This window comes from Larus michahellis, chromosome 9 (genome assembly GCF_964199755.1).
Source record: "Larus michahellis chromosome 9, bLarMic1.1, whole genome shotgun sequence".
NCBI lineage: Eukaryota > Metazoa > Chordata > Aves > Charadriiformes > Laridae > Larus > Larus michahellis.
Genome location: NC_133904.1, coordinates 36,845,260 through 36,860,890, shown reverse-complemented (window position 1 = coordinate 36,860,890; position 15,631 = coordinate 36,845,260). Strand labels below are relative to the sequence as shown.

Below are 15,631 nucleotides of genomic sequence, written 5' to 3'. Positions count from 1 at the left end.
ATGAAGAGTAATCTTTACAGGAGAGAAAAGTGATGGGCAAAAGCTGACAGAGAAGAGACCTAGCCTAACTCCCAGGTTTAGGCTGCAAGAATGAACGCCGAGTCCCTTGCGCCATGAGCACGTCTCTTACCTACTGATCTGCTGAAGACAAAAGGGTTTTCTTCTTTTCAGAAACTGGACACTTGTAGCTCGTTGGGTCAGTCACACAAAGCTTCCCTGCTGCCAAAGGTATTTTTTTCCCCTCGGGTTTTTGTTGTTGTTGTTTGGTTTTTTACCCCAGAGAGTAAAGGGCAGAGCAGTGGATTCAGCAGGGGCAAAGGGTGGAATTCGAGACTCAACAAGCGAACTGCAGAGCTCTCTCTAAAAGATGTTGTATTTCAAGGCGCTTTCACTTGCAAATCCTTCTTCATCCTCAGTGTCAATAAAACTGGAGGGCGGGGGGGTAAACTTTTTTAACTGCAGAAACAAACTGGACTCCACAGAAAGGGGAACGTGCTATCAACTGGATTTGTGGCTCCACTTTTTCTTTTATTAAAAAATAAATATACTTTCAGACAGGCAATCAGGATAGATGGGTAAAAATCCGGTACAGTCAGACAGGACCTGCCCGCAGTCCTTGGAAGAAGGATAGCGGTATCTCAAGAATGGCAGAATGAACAAAAAGAAGGGAAAGTCTGCGTCCCGGTGGAGGTGGCCCGGCGCAGCTTCCGCTGTCAGCGGCAGCTCCCGCGGCCCCGGCAGGGAAGGGCGGCCCTCAGCATCGCGGCCGGGAGAGGCTGCTCCGCTCCGCGCCTCCTTCTCCGCGGTTACCTGTGCGCAGCGGGGCGAGGCGAGGCCGGAGCAGCCCCGCGGGGCCGGACGGGCGGCAGCGGCGTCCCCCGGGCACACGCTCCCCGCGGCAGCGGGCTCACAGCGGGAAGGGCAGGGCCGGGCCGGGCAGCTCCGCTCCCTCCTCCGCCTCCTTCCGCCGGGCTCTGCGGCGCGGACGCCCCGCGGGACGGGGCTCCGCCGGGGCGGGTAGGAAGCACCGCCCCGCCCCGCCCCCGCCCGGGGACCGCCCCCCGGCCCGGCCCCGCCCCGAAGGGCCAGCAGGGCCTCCTCCAGCCAGCCACTTGGCCAGCAGCACAAGCGTTCGCGGGAGCCAGCCCCAAGGGGTACGGAGCGTTCCACTGAGTCCGCGGAGTTAAATGGGTCCGCACCAGCCCACCCCGGCCGAGCATCTGACTCGCCCGCCTTTTGCTGGCCAAATGCTGAAAATAATTGAAAGCGTGGCAAGAACGGATCGTGCCTCACTGCATATAGGGAGGATATTAAAGGAGTTCCCTGTATACAGTGTAGTGCTTAAAATTAGCATATACATCACGGAGTCTTCCGAGGCTCAGCCTGTCATAACAGTGAACATCCACCGACCTCTACTGCCCCGACACAGCTGGATCTTGTGGCTGGTGTGGAAAGCGGAGACAGAAAAGACTTCAGTACTTTCCCCAAATGCAACCACAATTTTCATAGAATCATAGGACAGTTGGAAGGGACCTTAAAGATCATCCAGCCCCCCTGCCCTGGGCAGGGACACCTCCCACTAGACCAGGTTGCTCCAAGCCCCATCCAGCCTGGCCTTGAACACCTCCAGGGATGGGGCAGCCACAGCTTCTCTGGGCAACCTGGGCCAAGGGCTCACCACCCTCACAGTAAAGAATTTCTTCCTGATACCTAATCTAAATCTCCCCTCTTTCAGTTTAAAACCATTACCCCTCATCCTATTGCTATATGCCCGTGTAAAAGGCCCCTCCCCATCTTTCCTGTAGCCCCTTTAGGTACTGCAAGGCCACTATAAGGTCTCCCTGGATCCTTCTCTTCTCCAGGCCGAACAACACCAACTCTCTCAGCCAGTCTTCATAGCAGAGCTGTTCCAGCCCTCGGATCATCTTTGTGGCGTCCTCTGGACTCACTCCAGCAGGTCCACATCCTTCTTATATTGGGGGCTCCATTTTGCTGTGTTTTATCATTTTAACACATGATAAAAGATGGTAGCTCCATTCAGAGGTGTTGCTTGTTTGAAGGCCTTAGCACCTGGAATCACGCCGTTGAACTTCAACTTAAAAGATAGTTGGGCTTTAAACATGTAACAACCTTTAAAGAAAAGCATGAACATATCACCTTTGTGCATGCCTCCCCCTTCAAAGAAGGCCAGTCAAAGGATGCCAAAATGTTGATAAAAAGAAAGGCTGAAGCCACGCTCCCTGTTTTAGAAGACCTAGCAGCACTTAGTAATGGCAACAACGCAGTCATTTCTGCAGTGGCACCAACCTCTGTGTCAGAGAGTTCTGAAATGGGGTAAGCAACTTTAACTTCTCCTAGTCTGTAATCAGGGCAAATCCCCCCCTCTAAACAAGGCCCGAGATAACAAACTGGTCCTTCAATAGGGACCTATTTGCGTACAAACAATGGTACCTTGCCTTTCTCACAATCTACCTCCTCCTCTGCCTCTGGCATACAATGCACTTGAATCCTCCTGCTCTGAGCTCACTCCTGTCCATGAACTCCGAGCGACAGCTTCTGCTTGTCTCCCAGCTCCTGTACACTAACTTGTAATTTCAACAAAGAGCAAAACAAAAAATGAGAGAAGCTCTTACGGTGTGTCCACAGCTGACTTAATATGCTAAGGCCTGGCCATGCAAATAATCCCAGTTTGGTAAGGTTTGGCTGTAAAATGACACCAGTTTCCAAAAGTACTAAATGTGCAAAAACTGGCCACATGTCAAATCCTTGCACTGTGAAACTTGGCCCTGCTAGAGTTCATTAGGGCTCTTCGTGTGAGAACAGATAACATGATTCAGCCATTTATCTTTTAATTGCTCTAAGCAAACAAATCCTTTCCAACATTCACAACTGTTAACATTGAAAAGAAAGATCTGGAAAAAAATTCAGGAAGTCAAATTTCAGAAATCCCAAATGCAGCATATATAAACATCTCCCCCCTCCCCCCCCCACATTCATTCACTGGAACAAGCTAATGAAGCACATATTTGTTAGATGCTGTGGGGTGGAGTTGTAAGGGAAATATATAGGTACAGTGCATTAAAGAGTCATAAACTATGCTTCAATCACACATCCTGTCTCCCTCCCACACGCTAAAAGAAAATAGTAGGGAGTAAAGAGAGAAGGTCACCAGGAAAGTAAAAATATTGCTTAATGCAGATGCTGAAAAGCAGCTAGCCTTGCCTGAGGCATAACAACCTCAACTCATCTGCCCCTGTTTATTCTACAGAGCACTAGCACCATTCATGTTTAACCCACACAACCGGAGATAACAGCTTTATCGGAACTGAAAAAGAACAAAGATGTACGAAATCCACATTCTCTTCCTTAAAATATTCTCCCTCTGTATCCTCCCTTCACCCGGCTCCCCGCCCAGCCCAGCACACATCTGAACGGCTGCCAGCGGAGGAAGCGAGCAGTTTCCATACACACATCACGCCACAATGTGGGAATTCAGGAAACAACACAAGAAAGGGGTTCCTAATAACTGTTCTAGCGTACTCGGGCCAATTTATACAATCATACAAAGGTCACAGTAGATGTGTTAAAAAGCACAAAAGATAAACGCCACAACGGCAACTAGTTCAAAGTAGGAAAATAAATCTTGGGCTTACGAAGTGTTTGGATGACCTGGAATTGCTCCACCTACAATTTTTTAAGAGGTTGTCCTTCACATTCTTTAAAATTCCTCCATCTTAAAGTTCCTCCCTCCAGGAATCCTTGTAACTCTGCCGTCCTTTGTCTGCAGCAGCTGGAGCTCAGGAAGCTGCTGATATTATCCCTCATGTACAGAGAGAAAACACCACTCAGTTCTGCGTTCATTCAGTGCAGCTGAGAAGGGTGTAAATTAATTTCTGTGGATCTCTGATCTCGGGCCAGTTTAACACAGCTTTTCTTCTTGCACATAAAAATAAACTGTTAATACTGCTCAGAAGTGCCATTTAGCTCTTGGGACCAGACAGTACACCCCCCACCACCAAAGCGGGGGGTTCTTTGTCTAGTCTCTAAATACGCTGTTGGGTGAAATAATGGCCCTACAGTAAAGAAACAGTAATGTAAGCAATAGTCAAAAAGACTAAGAGGAGGAAATGACGCTAAGCTTACTAGGTGAGCAGAGGCAAGGAATAGGTAATTCTGACAAGGGAGATTACTTTATCTTTCTTACCATAGAAGCCAAATAGTTTGACAGATACATATATTGCAGAAAAGGAAGTAAATGAACAAATATATTAGGGGATACAGATCAAAACAAGATCAGATTTCAAAACTGCGTAAGAAATCACAAGAAATTTGTGGAGAAGGCAACGAGGCACAGGAGGGTTAAGTGGTTTGTCCAAAGCCATGCTGGGAGTTCAGTCTAGGCTTGTAAAGTCTCTGAGAGCCACAGAACCTCCCTTGCTGCCCACACGTACAGCGAACCTGGACGCACAGCATCGCAGCTTCTGCTGACATCTTACCACCGGAGTGGACAGCACTCAGGGCCTTCAGGGTGGTCACGGCCATTTTTAAGTTGTATTTAGAGGGTTTGATGTTGCTGCTATATCCAGCCCCAAGACATAATACACCCTCAAAGGCTCCCTCAGGTCCTGCCACTGGGTACAGCTGGAGACCAGCTATGCTTTCTGAAGAGAAACAAAATCAATCTGATGGACATGAGACTGAAGTATGAATTATACATAAAACCAGTTATCATTCACCAACAGATGGTGATGACAGGTATTCATAGACCAACACCATGAAACTTGACATGCTCAGAATTTCTTGAAAAATTCTACTTTTCAAAACACAAGAGCAGGAATAATTATGCAGTATGTATTCCTCTGTCCTTCACTAAGTAACTGCTGTTGTGTTTCTACACAAGTTTATTAAGCTACCAATTCTATATAATAAAACTTAAATGAACATATAACTTCTGGGAGGTAAATAACTGCTACTGAGACTTTTGCATAGCCAACTTCATGTCTTGTCTATATTGCGATTTACACTGTAACATGGCTTCTGCTCATCTACGGTTTTGTATGCTACTGCATGTGATTTTTTAAAAGTGTGTCAGTCTGGATGGTACCTCTCATGGAGTGTAACTCAAGTTTGGCACAGTTCCTTGGGTGAAGAAAGGGCCTGCAGACGGAGGGGGAGAAAAGGAACAGCTTACCACAGTGAAATGCAACCTAGAGGTCAGCAGTGATGTGTCACCCATGAATTGATTGATCAGGTACCACCTGTAAAGGGAATTATTCTAACTGCTGAACCTTGGCCCCTTTTTATGCAGAATTTCAGAAGAAAGCTGTGTAACCAGAAGAGGGACAAACAACTGCCAACTATGGAAAAATAAATTAAATGTTTCAGCTTTGCTCTAAACACATTCACATCCCAGTCCCTTAGACTTAAATGTAGTTTTGGCAAAATAAGGACAGCAGGGTTAGTCTGGACAAAGGGATTTCCTTACAAGACACTGTTCTCCCAAAGAAGGACCCGTAAGCCTTTAACTGTATCAAGTTGTAGTAACAACCTTGATACATGAAAGTTGACCATCTCCCTTGCTTCTCTGCACTCTTGCTTCTCATGCCTCTTTAAAAAGAGATGTCTCTTCAAAATCTGCTGAAATTAATTAAAAGATTCCCTCAACTTTCAATGGATTTGGATGAGAGTGAACTGCAAGAGTAAGGCACAGAGGCCCTGCACTTCAACACAGTCTTTGTTTGCTCTCGATGATTAAAGAACGTATGAAATCACAAGAGCGAGATGTACAGCAAGGTTCTGCCGCAAAAAGCAGATTTGATAATCCCGGTATTTCAATGACCATAAAGATTAAGAGGGGAAAACCACAGCTGATTAGAAATCAAAAAGCCTAACCTCTTCAAAGTCTCCACGACTTACAATGGTACAACTGTATTGATAAACAACATGGGGACAGGGGAGAGGGGGTGCTTTTTGATGTAAAGCTTTTGCAACTTATTTTTAATATTGATGTCAGAATCAGACTCAGAACTGAGAAATGAAAGAGGCCCAACCAAAAATAATCTTGGGCTGGAAGTAACCTTCCATTGCCTGGAAAGGTTAAAAGTATGGTCTTGGAGAAACAATGAGTGCCATATAGACGCTTGAGCTCTACTAATGGTAGGAGCAGGGCCATCTTCCCCCACTACATAGAAGATGTACTGAATAGTAAATAGATTATTTTGAACATGAAATTAAAGAAGAAAAATTAAAAGAGAAATAATATCATGTACAAAAAAGGTCAAATGTATTAGAACAAAATATATGAAGTTCTGTTAAATAATTGATTCAAAAAGTGGCAATTATAATTTTTCTGAGCACATAGTTGTGCTCCTAAAAACGACCTTTCTCCTGTGGTAAGCTACAAAATGATTGATAATTAGAGACAGCAAGATGTCAAGTTACAGATAATTGATTAACATTTCATTTTCACAGGAATAAAAAACTAAAAATAGAATTACAATCCACTTCAGAAGCTGCTGCCACATTCTAGAAGAGCACCAGCACTCTCTGCTGGTGATCTTTGTTCAATAGTTATCTAGGGGAAAAACGAGGAATGAAGCCGCATTATGTTTTTGAAATGGAATGCCATTTTTGTTTTAAATGGATGATTAATTAGATCCTTATCAATTTAGCAAGCAGCAGCTCTAGGAGCTAGTTATGTTTTTTGAAACAGTACAATCATTACTAAGAAGTAATGCTTACTATGGGCAACCATCATTTACTGGAATAAATTTCACTGTTGCAAATAAACATCTGATGTTTAATGCTTCTCTCTGCAGAAAGCACTTCTGCTGTGCTGTAGCACAAAGACAAGCTGGTGTGAGAATTCCCGTGATGCCAAATTCCTTGGCTCCACCCTGACTTTCCATCAATTTTAGAGCTACACCAAGAAAAACAGCTCTTCTTAAAAAAAGTCCTGGTATAACACCAACACCTTCCCCTACAGTAGTCACAGTGGAAACGCTACTATGTTTTAATCAAAGCAAACCCGCTCCCAGCCCTGCCTCTGTTGCACCCTCTGCCAGGAAGCTGGGAAAGCTTTGACTCCTTCTCCCCAGCTTGCACCCAAGTCTTGTCCACATGCCTCATGGATTACTTTACTGCATCCGAGACTGAGACTGCACAGAGACAAACAGATCAGGAGCAAATAAATAAAGTACCTAAGTGACAGCTGTCCCAGTTTCTAAACTATGCACAGATCAGGCATCAGTAAGAAGGGTTAAAGACTGGCAAATTGAATCCATGTGCAGCTCGTGAAAGTGTGGGAAACAAAAGAGACAATGTGAGTTAAGGACAGAGTATTCATTAGCAAGGGCTCAAGTTTCTTGGCTTTTGCCGGTCTGCTTCCCAATGGCCATTTTTCAAGGTAGCTTTTTGTTCTTTAGTTTTGAACATAGTCCTGGAAAGACATTATACTCTTTCTTAGCTAATGAACTAAAGCTCAGTACATGTTGAACTGCTTAAAATAATTTGTCTTTTTAATTCCCTGGGGGCAAGAGGGGAGAACAATGTCAGAGATGCGTTTTTTCAGCTGGGCTACAGTGGGCTTTGGATCAGAGCTTTATATGACATAACTGATCCAAAGACCTCAGACACCTTCATAAATATTAATTTACACTATGTAGTAAATGCATCAAGAAATCCAATGTTTAAAAAAAAATACCTGAGACTTCATAATGCAGACAATTTGAGTCCGAGTAAAGCCATGACTGGAGAATGGCTGCCAAGCTCCAAGCTGCTGCCCCAGCTCAACTCTGCGTTGCTGGGGCTGGACCTGCCATTCCTCCCTTTCAATGCCCACAAGGCACTCAGCAACTTATTAATGAGGGTGGCTTGAAAGCGTTAGGGATGCTGAAGAGATTCAATTTACAGCAGCAACATTAGGTTGGAAAAAGGGCTCCCTGTCATTCACAGGGAGAGGCCTGGGGTCCCCAGTTTTTCCACTTGAGGAGTGCAGTCAACCTTCGTATCAGGTGGAGTGTGCAGCCATTGCTGAATTAAATGATGCGGGAGCGTGAGTGATACCAGCAAGTGCCACATGCTCCCAAAGCCCCGTGGTAGCTCTATACTCCTCCACCACGTGGGAGACATCCAGAGCAAAGACTGCAAATCCCCTGGTGCCTAGGGCCAGTTCTTTGAAAGCAGCTCCATATCTGGTAGGACATAAATACCACCTCAGGATCTACTTCATAAGGTCCCTAAATATAAGGGAAAATCTGATATTTGCTTCTTCAGAAAAATCTGAATTTTGGTAATCCTGGGGGGCTTGGAGGGGAACTGTTTTGCTGCTAAATCAAGAAAAGCAGCAATTAGGATGGAGTTCCAGAAAAAACAGTTAAAATAGCGGGTCAGAAATTGGCACACAGGGTCTATTTCACTGTTTCAGTCAGTAGATATCTGCATATTAAGTGTAGCAAGATACACAGTATTTTACTTTGACTATTTCACTTTATGAAGTAAAAAATGGGAAGGACAGCTCCTGAATTAGAGAAACAGCTAAGAGCCGGAAAAGGAACAAACACAGTGGCAAAAAAACCAGTCATACGTCAAAATCAGAAATAATTGTCCTAATGCATTCTGCTCCTGACAAATCTCAGCTTCAGAAGAGGTTCACATCTGCAGAGAGTCCCAATGAACTTTTTAAGCATTCAGGAATCACCAACATTTGGCTGAGTGGGACAGAGTGACAGCCAAATACCAAGCACAGAGCTCTAAAACACTGCATGAGGAACAGGGATTCCTGCCCAAGGGATCAGAGCAAGTTTCCCACTGTAGAAAAAGACAAAAGGTTTCAAACTTGAAGTTCTCTACTTTTCAAGGAAGCTAGTATTTTGGACATGACAGGACTCAGCAAGAGATCACTGATCTACAAAGAATGAGAAGATGCTAAAAGCCTTGAGAACTTGAGTTAACTATAGGAAATTAACATGATTACTTTTTTTTTTTAAAATATATTAGCTATATGTGCCCGACTGCTCTTAAATATTCCCTTCCCACATACATACCCACACCTTTACCTTCATACCATATGAATTCCGTATTCAGCTCTGTCCCTTGATCATTAATGCAGACTCCTAAGCTTCAGACTTCAAAGAAATGCACGCGTAAGAGTCACAGGCACAGGACTGGAACAGCGTCAAAGCCTCCCTGTGCAGGAACCTCGATCTTCTGTTTGACTTCGCTGTACAAATATCTCGTTCTATCAAGACTAGGAAATTCAATGATTTATGTAGGGCTTCCCACAGATTAAGTTAATAAGGGAACCCAACAGTGCCTCATCTCCTTCCGCCTTCCAAACACTGGTAAATGAAAGGAAATGGGAATGTCTCCTGGGGTAAGGGAAAGATGTGAGTGCTCTACAAATGTGCGAGGGAAGAAACCAAAGCCTTCATTGTGTGGGTATTCTCCAGGAACCCTCTTCCCTTCTCCTCCCTGCCATAAGTAGCATATGATAATGTTCTTAGGGAAACTTGGTTCAATTGCAAAGCCTCACCCACACCAATCATCACCTACAACAGTGGTGTTTTAGTTTGCTTCCTGCTTTTTCTTTCATATTTTTCATTCCTTTGTCCCTCCCCGCTTTCTTCTGTTCTCACCCTCCCTCTTTCTGCTGCTCAAAACATCTCTGCTCCCTGCTTCCTTATTTCTGTAGGTTCTCCTCTATCGTTTGTAGTACATTTCCAGTATATCACCAGCATTACTCAGGGCTCCAGTCATGCCTTACTAGTCAAAGCTTCCAGCATATGAGACTGAATTACAGTTTCACACAATACAAATGAAGACATTACGGCACAGATACATCAAGATATAGGTCTCTCCAAGACCCTATGGGACTTAAGGACTCATATTAATGTAACTTGCAATCATCATCCCTTTGAGTTACATTTGAAAATTACACCAGCATTCTCTGGCCAAGATGAAGCCTCATCACGAGACAGTCAGAAAGGCAGTTTGGCCTTTTTCAGCTTTATTTGTAGCTGCTCATATATCGCCAACTTTCAAGGATATTACCCAACACCAGACTAACACAGGTGCAGTTTCTTTAGTGGTAAGAAAGCTGCTATAGGTCATCAGATTTGGGCATTTTCATTGACAAGATGATCTATGCTTGCTCTGAGCTAAGTTAGACATTACAATGGTAAAGTTTGAGAAGGTGTCGTAGATATACATGCTTCAAAGGGCCTTATGATCCCTCATACAACATTAGGCTAAAGTGACAGTACTGATGGTAGTCAGTGTTACGGAGCAACGATTTACTTACTGAGAAGGTGAACTATAAAGCCAAACTCAGAAATTCTCTGCCTAATGAGAATGTTGCAATTAGGTCATCACTGAACACTGTGTAACCACAAATCGGAGCAAAAACATTCCCACAGAATAAGTAATATGTGACAGTAGGTATTTGGAATGAGAACAAGGATTTCACCCATGTAGCCCTACTGCTGAATTATGTAGATAAACAGCAGTCCCAAGACAGTCAGCTTCCAGCGGGGACATGCAGGTGTCAGGATACACAGACCCAGTTTAGCACTAGCAACCTAGAGCCTAAACTCCCAAACATGAAAGTTCATGTCCAACTTTGATGAAATTTGACAAGGTATTCAGAGCAAGTTTCGGGGTCAGAATTCTATTTAGGTCATGTACAAACTGGATCCAGGCCACAACCTTCTTTGTATCTTCTGGACTCCAATAACTATTTCTGCTAAAAAGCTAAATTAGTTCTATGCCTAACCTTGCTCAGTTCAGGCTGTACACTTTGGTAAGGCTCCGAACATGAGATCTTTATTCAAATGACAAGATAATGGACTTTAATAGGAGAACACTCTCCAGACTGCTTTTGGTCACTGGAACTCCCTGACCCTCTCCCTCCCTTGGGTCCTGCACAGGCACATGGAAGTACCTGTTGCTGGGGCAGACAGGTCAGGAGAGGCAAGATTTGTGGGTTAATGGGATGCTGTTCTATCAGGGAGATTAGGTTACAAGGCCGTGCCTTTGAAGGCTAGCTTCTTCAGTGTGGCACTTTGGTTTACTACTGGGGATTTCTTTTAATTAGATTGTACTCTTAATTATTTATGGCCTATATTATCTACAGAAGCTGCCCAAAACCTAAGCCTTAATAAGGATAATTGGAATAATCGTATTTTTACCTCTTTTGTAAAGCACCTTGAGCCTTACTGATGAGAAATGCCAGGACAGGATTAGATGCTTAATGAAAAATTATCATTAAAAAGTGGAATAAAAACGAAAAGTGAACTAAAATTGAATTTGCTATTTTATACTTCATTAGGGATGAACTAAGGATCATTTATCAGAGGTGACACTCTGAAAATTTTAACCTGAAAACAGAATGGGGATCTTCTTTATGCATTTCACAATGGGAGACTCCAGGTGGGGATGCCAAGGGCCAGAGGCAGGACCAGCATGTCGTGAGAAGTCAGAACAGCACCCAGGAGCCTGCAGTATAGAAGTGCCGAGCTCACCTACCTTATGCTGGCAATTCAGTCAGTTCTTGGCTATTTACAGTATCAAGCAAAAGCAGAGGATGTTTAAGGTCACCCAAGTTCCGGTGTCCGCCACAGCTCCTCCACAGTAAAGATCCGGCCTTCCAGCACTCACCTTCTTCAAAAAGTACCCCAGAATTGAGACAGGTGGGATTTGTGCTTCTATTTCGACCATGTGGTAAATCTCACAGTGAATATCTACAGGCCTACCTGAATCATTCTGCTAATGAAAGGCATAATCTTTTGACCTGAGGGCAGACCATGAAGCAGTAGCAGGGATGGCTAAACCCAGAGCCTCAAAGGGCTGGTGGGATCCCCACTATCCACCAGGGAAGGATGAAAATGCAAAGCTTTTAACCCTTTGGGGGTTTATCACCCACAGATTGGCATTTTGTTCTCACACAGATCAAAGCAGGAGGATTTGGAGTCACTTCTGCTTAATTCAGAGTTTGGGCAGAGGCGGGTGAGATCCTGCGGGGCTGGCAGGGACAAGGACTATGGTGGGAAGAGGAGGTCAGAGCAGGCACCATCTCTTGCAGCAGGGGCAGAGGCCCTGGACCTCCTCTGCAGGGCTATAGGAAGCAAAACACCCCCTTCATTATCTAGACTTGAAAATGGACCTGGGAAGGGATGGGACCGCTCTGTTCTACCCTTCACACAGACCCCTCTGTCCCCACTACAACACCCATCAAACAGCCTCCATCACAAGCCCTCGAAGCCTTCACCTCACCTCGCCGCTCACCCATGGGGGGCTTCCCCGAGACCACCAAAGGTGCCTGCGGCGACCCCCAAACACGGGACGCGGTCCCGGCGTTTGAGGGCTGAGCCCCACAACTGCCCCACACCCGCCCACCTCCGCCGGGGACGGTGGTGGTCCCCGTGAGGGCGGCGGAGAGAGACGGGAGCCCCTTCCCCGGGCTCTGAGGGGAGACCCCCGCCACCCGGGAGGTGCGAGGCGGGGGCAGCGCGGGGGGTGGGCCGGCATTTCCCTCAGGCAGGAGCCGAGGGAAGGGCCGGGGCCACGGCGGCCGTTCGGCGTGAGCCGGCGCGGCGCGCCCCCGCCTCAGCAGCCCCTCCGGCGGGTGAAGCCCCGCGCCGCTCTCCGCTGCACCTGCCCCCGGAGCCCAGCATCCCGGCCGGCCGGGCGGGGCGGCCGCGGCCCCCTCCTCGTCGCGGAGGGCCGGCGGGGCAGCAGCCAGCCGCGCTCCCCTCAGCCAGCCAGCCCCGTAGCGACGGCCCCAGCCTCTCCCCACCTCCGCACCCGCTCCTTACCCCGCGGGCCCCTGCCCCAGCGTCCGCCCGCTCATCCATCTTGCTCCTCTTCCCTCCGAGGTGACAAAGCCGGCATGGCAATGAGAGACACCGAGGAGCTCTGGGAAGTGCCTACCCCAGATTCAGTTATTAACTTTCACCAGGCGGCTGCAACTACGGCACCCGGCATCCCCCGCTGGGCCGGCGCCGGCAAAGGCGGCCGGGAAGTGTAGTCCTCCCGCCCCGCCGCCGCCTCACCGGGCCGGGCCTCACCGCCTGGACGCTGAGCGGGAGCACAGCCCTCGCTGCGCGGCCCTGGGGCCGGAGGGAAGCTGCCTCCGTCGGCTCCTTTAGGTCCCCACGTCTCGGCCGATGGGGGAGAGGTGGCCCAGGCAGGTGCTCCATGAAGGCAGCTCCGCTCCAGCAGGCCTGGGACACGCAGGGGGCTAAAGGCGCAAAAGTCCACTGTAAAGCAGCAGCTGGGCTGTGAGGCACACCAAGGAGGCAGGCGTCAAGGGGAACGCACAGAAAAAGAGGGGATGGAGACACTCATCCTTCCCTCCAAGAGAGGGGGGTGCCTTCCCCACCATCACAAAATGGCCGCTGCCCACAGGAGGCCTGTTCCTCAGAAAGGCAGAGCTGTAGCAAAAAGTTTTGGTGTTTTAATGCCAGCCAGAAACGCAAATATTAAGGATGTGAATATTAAGGCTGTCCTGGGCCCCCTCTGCCATATCAGAGCTGATGACCCTGCACATGGCTGAGTCACCAGTGCTACAGGGTGACTGCCATTTTTACAACTAACTTTTTCAAGTACCATTTCGAGTACCACATTTTACAACATGGAAACGCTTTCTCTACCTTCTACAGTTAACAGTAGATTGTAAATTATGCAAGGAGACACCAGTATGAAAGCTCATGTATTTTAGCCTAAAAAGAGCTTACTTTCTTGACAACCAATTTTAAGTCTTTTATGTTGAAATTTTTTATAATCTCAGCCATGAGGATTTAAGCTCTTCATTGTTTATTTCACCTGGCTCTTATTATCAGCCCACTTACCTGCTAAATCTATTACCTTCATAACATCATGAGCTTTCTGCGACAGCTTTGTCTTCTAGTGTCTTACACAATGTTTCTAACAAGCAACATTGCTCGCCCGAAAAACCCTCTCAACTAAAGCAATAAAACTGTAAAAGCAGAACCATCCAAGATTCATTTCTAGTAAAGTCATCAGAACACATGGAAAAATAATCTATGAAGATGGGTGTGACTCCAGAGGATGTCAAATTTAGTGAGAGAAGGAACCTCTAGATGCCTTAAGAGTATTTTATCACTCTAAGAGCCAGGTGCTAAAAAATATTAATAGGGAAAGCTTAAGAAAATATCTGGAAACTCTGTCACTCAAGTGATGAGCTGCTGGTCATCAAGTGTCCAGCTCCTGCCACCTCACGTTGAGATGTTTCATCGATTTTTCTGCACAACCTGTAAAGCTGAATATCTCTCTGGCCTTGCTGTACAAGGTTTGCTGCGTAGAGAGCACACACACCTGAACATTACATTAATTAAAACAAGCCCTGTGGAAACAGAAGGACATTTTAAAGATGTGAATAGCAAGCATCTAAAGTCAGGTGGGAAAATGTTAGGAAGTGCAGACATCTGTGTCTATGGGGCATTAATATTCCTTGCCATATTTGATTACAGATAGCATTGTTTTGTGGCTTTCAATGAAGAGGGGAAAAACCCCAGCAGAAGTAGTGGCCACACACCAACCTTTCACTGTAAACACCAAGAAATGAGCTATGGAGGGAGAGCCTGTTATTGCTCCATGGGAATCCAGCAACACAGGGGTGTAAGAGTGACACTAAAATGGGCCGCGCTATCACAGAGCCTTGTTTGACAGAGCCAGACAAGAACAATCTGTTATAAAACATGGTGGAATGTTTGTTTTTGTAGTACTGGATTTCCAAAATCCATAGTCTTTTTGTGGCCGACAAGCTCGCTCCTTTCTTTGCCTCGTTACTGCAGCTGTCGGAGGTCTGCACCCCTGCCTGGAAAACATGAGCAACAGTGAGCAAGCAATCCTAGCAAAAATCTGCATCATTCATGCGTAATCAGACAATGCTTGGGAGATTTACAAAGGAGGGGAGGAGGAGGAGAAAACCACAGTGCTGCAGTCATTTGCATTACTTCTAGTTTCTTTTCTTTGCAATAGTCACTTTTAGCTTTAAAATGTAAGGAGTATATATATTCTATACACAGCTTTATACACACTTCAGCATTATTGGGTTTTAATTCGCATCCCACCGTGACTGAGTAAAATTTGGCAAATAGGCTGTGTCTGTTTATAACACATGCTTTCATTTTGTTTTGGTAATATTATGTACATACATACAAATTAACTTAAAAGCATAGTCTGTGTTGTGGCTTACTGCTTACCTCAACGATTCTCTCCATGGTTTGTCCTGGCTGCTTTATACTATTCAGGCCATGCAAAACCTCCTGGGAAGCACCCTAACAATACCACTGTGAATTCACAAGGAATAAAAACAGGCAATCGCTGCTTTACATCACTTACTTTTCTCTGATCCAGCAGGAAGATACACAAGCAGTTCAGCTAGAGCACTGCATCTTCTTATGGATCTTACAAGCAGGGCCGTGACTGCTAACATAATCCAGAACACGCTTTTGGATGCTCAGAAGCCAATCTGAGTTTGGCATAGTCCTGGGTTTGGTTTAGAGCCACCCTGTGCTCACATTCAGGTCCTGCAGCAAACATAGGAGCCAACGCGTGACACTCAAAATGGAAATCCCAACTTTATACATTTGCAACGTGTTGGTGGTCC

At 46.1% G+C, this 15,631-nt stretch overlaps 1 protein-coding gene across 6 annotated transcripts in view; it reads right to left on the bottom strand.

Annotated features, from left to right (window-relative positions):
• Positions 1 to 12,971, bottom strand: part of AMOT (angiomotin) — a 68,917-nt gene extending 55,946 nt beyond the window's left edge. For 2 of the 6 annotated variants that reach the window (XM_074600569.1, XM_074600567.1), the window contains exon 1: positions 12,813 to 12,971. The gene's annotated coding sequence lies outside the window, so the exon portion shown is untranslated. Of the gene's footprint in view, positions 1 to 130; positions 989 to 11,523; positions 11,595 to 12,812 lie in introns of those variants that run through there. The other 4 variants (XM_074600568.1, XM_074600566.1, XM_074600571.1 and 1 more) reach the window with 3 other exon arrangements.
• Between the last annotated feature and the right edge of the window lie 2,660 nt (positions 12,972 to 15,631).